The sequence below is a fragment of the Dipteris shenzhenensis genome, chromosome 7 (assembly GCF_047967505.1).
Source record: "Dipteris shenzhenensis isolate YYH24624 ecotype China chromosome 7, Dip_SZ_1.0, whole genome shotgun sequence".
NCBI lineage: Eukaryota > Viridiplantae > Streptophyta > Polypodiopsida > Gleicheniales > Dipteridaceae > Dipteris > Dipteris shenzhenensis.
In genome coordinates this window covers 59,874,294-59,878,684 of record NC_141602.1, presented here as the reverse complement: position 1 = coordinate 59,878,684, position 4,391 = coordinate 59,874,294, and positions in this window count along the sequence as shown.

The following is a 4,391-nucleotide window of genomic DNA, read 5'->3' as shown; positions in this document are numbered from 1 at the left end:
TCTCTTTGCTTTTCCTATGTTTCTTTGTTTTTCTCTATTTTCTCTCCCTCTCTCTTCCGTTGTTTTGCCTCTTTCTCTCTCTTTCTTGCTCCGTCTTTTCCTCTCTCTCTCTCTCTCTCTCTCTCTCTCTCTCTCTCTCTCTTCGGCTCATTTCTCTTTCCCACTTTCACTCTCTTTATTTTTTTCTTTCTCACTACCTCTTTTCCTCTCTCTCTCTCTCTCTCTAGTATCTTTTTCTCTTCCTCTTTCTTTCTTTCTCTCTTTCTGTCTTCCTCTCTTTCTATGTTTCTCTCTTGCTCTCTTTTTCCTTCGTTCTTCCTTTCTTTCTTCTTTCTTTCTTCTTTTTCCTACTTCTCTTCTTTCGGTCTCTTTCTCTCTTTTCCTCTTTGGCCAGGAGTAGGCCTTGGTGGGCACACAAAGAAGATTGGAAGTTTACCAAATAAATATCTCAGAGAAATGTCGGACAAGTTTTTGATTCAAAAGAGGGTCATAAGGAGATGTCTCAACACGGTAGTAGGTACTTCACATCTTAAGAGTAGCGGAAGGGCAAGCTATGAGGCATGGGTCATAAGTCTATTTCTTTTATTATATATTATTCTACTTGTTTTAATTACTTATATATGGCACTTCATGTAACTCTCATAATTTGGATCTATAGAAATCTATGATTCATTGTCGTCCTATAGACGAGAAGTACAAACATGCATAGAAAGCAGGAGTGAGGGCATTTTTTGAAGAGCTAGAGCATCAAGGATACAACATCAATTAGGAAGAAGTGGCCTCTCGGCATGTAAGTCTACTCCAATCATCGTTGTTCCCAAGGATGTTTGATTGTACCATTGATTCTATAATTAAGCGGAGGTACTAATGGAATCTTGGAAAATTCCATTGAAGGACAATCTTTAGAATTATCTGTCCTATAGTTTGCATGGCTATGTTACATTTCATGTGCAATTGCTTGTTTGCCCTGGTTGCCCGTGAGCATTGGAGTTCGACAAGGGCTTGCTTGCTGTCTTGTTACTCCGGCAACTGTGTGTTTATGTCCAATATGGATAGAGCGTGGAGGTTGCTTGAGTCGTGGAAGCTTAGTGTAGATTGGCTTGGTAGTGTTTTCCTTGTACACTGCACCCTCTTCGGAAGCAAAATTTAATAATAAGACATGATTTGAGAGTTTTAGGCAATTTCGCACGTTCCTACCTCAGATGGCATGTTGTAACTCCTACTCTCTAATAAAACACATATAATAGTGGGGCTGAATGGGGCTAAAACAAGCCCTATTTTGCCCCCTTTTTTTTTTCTTTTGTATTGTGTTGGTATATACCAACGCTTTACCAGTGTCAACACTAATATTTATTGACATTAATACTAACAACTTACTGATGCTTTGTGTCCACACAAAAAAAGTGTAATTTTCATTGAAAACTGATGAATACCTTGTAATATATGTGTATACCTTCTAGCATGCACCACCTTCAATACAATGACGATTGCGACAATGATAGGCAACACTTTACCAATGTCGACACTAATAGTGACAGATATTTATTGACACTAATACTGACAACTTACTGATGCGTTGTGTCCACACAAAAAAAGTGTAATTTTCATCAAAAACCAATGAATACCTTGTAATATATGTGTATACCTTCTAGCATGCACCACCTTCAATGCAATGGTGATTGCAACAATGATAGGCAAGGACTAATCTTCAAACAATCGTGCCCTCTTTTTTTGTCACTGGGTGTTGCCAATCATGACGAGACATCTTTCCGGGGTATCTATCTTTGACTTTCATCTATAGCTTCCCATTGTTGTAAGTAAACATATAAACATGTCCTGGATCAAGCCACCATTAAATAATGGACTAATAGTCCATAACTCCTCATCATTTGAATGGCCTATGGCACGACACATGCCTTTGTGTGCCACCGACATGGCTAGCTCCACCTTCAGCAGGGCATATGCATCAGCGGTATAGTGAAGAAAGGAAGAAGTAGCCAGAATCACAAGAGAGGCATGTGAGTAAGTAGAAGAGTTGGTCGAGATGTAGAAAATGAGCAAGGATTCATTTGAATAAGGAAAATGCACGAATTAATTTCCTATTATATATGCTACACTTTATTCGTAGTAATTAAATTACTTTATTTGTACAAATACAACTTTATTTGTACAACGTAGGAAAATACATGGCCTTTTTTTTTTAATTTCAAGAAAAATATTTAAAAAAACATGAATTCATGATTTAAAACGAATCCAAAATCAATATAACTTAGCCCGAAATAGATTCTAGGAATCCTATGCATCCGCTTAACCTCTAATCAATAGAATCTTTGCTTCATTGAGTCGATTACATGATAATTATTACCTATTGAATCTAGTTTGATTGCTCGTTTGACACCCATGGTTCATCGGATGCATTAAGTCTAAGATGTGAAAATATTGCCGATTAATCGAATGACGATTTTGTAATTTGTCTTCGCTCTAAACACTAAATTACCCTTTGATACTTTGACTTTGAATTCACTTTAAAGACTTCATAGGAATCATCACTTGACTCTTAGAGGTTTACATGTGAGGTAGTGATCTCTAACGCCACTATGTGTGATATTTTAAGTAGGATCAAGATATTAGGGACCACATCTCTTGTCTCATGTCAATGATTGTGTTCATTTAAATTGCTCAACTAGCGAGGCTTAGATTGTGCTAGAACTTACCTTGTTCCAAAAATTGAGTCCACATAATAGTTGATTATGAACTAGATGCCAAACTATTGATCACAACTAGAATGAACCTAATGCTAGAAAACCTACTTAAACTCTATAATATGAAAGATTGTGATTTAATTATTACCTTGAAATTGAATGAGGTACGCTAGAGGAAGATTTTAGATCCTTGGTTGCTTAAGAAGCTATGTCTCTAAATGTAAGATGGTGGGAAAGAGTTCTCCATGGCATGTCTGGTGGGTGCAATTGCCCACACAAATAAGGTGGTCGGAAAGAGTTCTCCATGACATGTCCGTTGGGTGTAATTGCCTACACAGCACAGCAGGCTCTCAAAACAAAACAAAACACGTCAAGTTACATTGATAGCCACACGTAGAAATCATGGTCCCTACCATAGCTATCACCATGGATTGAAAGAGTTGAAGGTCATTTCAATCATGGAATGCTGAGTTAGCATTTCCCGGCTGCCTTGATCGTGTGGAGGTGCCAATCCCGTGATATAGAGGAGAAGATACGTCTTTTGGTAACTTCCCTACAACCGTCATGCATGCGTTGATACAAAAGGATTCCAATTTTTAGGCTTTTAACTCTGTGTAATGCGCAATGGAGCCAACGCACGTAGAATCGAGATCAAGGTTGTCATGTGACACTCTGCTGTTGCTCGTGACACTTTCATTGCTAAAGAGATTCGACAAAAGCAACAGCAGCGCGACTCGCCAGCCACTACAGAGTACAATCGGAGCAAATTTTACACCAACGTGACAGCCTGTACAACGATATACCATCTTCTTGTATAATAGAAAAGGTTAAATGTCGTATCAATTTTGTCTCCGTTCCATTCGTTTTCTAAGTGAAGAAAATATGCAGATTCTTTCAGGGCTCCCTGATTCAACTTAAAACGAGACGCAGCATCTAAACAAGTCTTGCCAGAGTGGGGCGGAGAAGTCGAACAATCCGACGAGGAACTATGACGTATGGCGTTGGCTAACTGCTTGCTAGTGACTCAAGCCGGAGGGCGGCTGGTAAAGGTTCCAGCCTCCAGGGCCCGGACAAGTCACGGGATGGAGGTATACCGACCAAGGACGAACTTAGGCGTTGCAATGTGGTCGACAAAAAAATTAGAGGGGCGCATGCGCGGAAGCGGCGAGACAGGCAATCCAATCCGTTGATGCCGACTGTGGGGCATCTCTCTGTGCATGCAACGGGGGAGATTGGATGGATAGGTCAAGATGGGATTTTACTTCAGTCCATCTTAGATCTCGCTCTTCCCCTCTCATGGTTGCCATTCTGAAAGCTTGGGCAAAGACACGTTGGACTCCTAAGGAAATCTGGATGTTTCTACTAGCAACTGATGGACCATGGTTCTAAAAATATCGTCTTCTGCCGATCATTTCTGCGGGAGTGGCCCAAGGAAGGGCAGCGGAGAAGTTGATGGGTAAAGCAGAGGTTGAGACAAAACGAGCAATAGTATCTGAGTGGGATTGATCTAGCGAGCGAATCACCAGGCAGGAGACGGCGTAAATTACGATGGGAGGACCCTGGGCGAGTGCATGGCGACGACGGAAGTGTACGTCGTGAGGCAGCAAGCCACTCGTGAGCCGGCTGCAAGAGGGACGAGCTGCCAAAGGCAAACAATCTGAGACACAGAGAGAGAGAGAAAGCAAACAA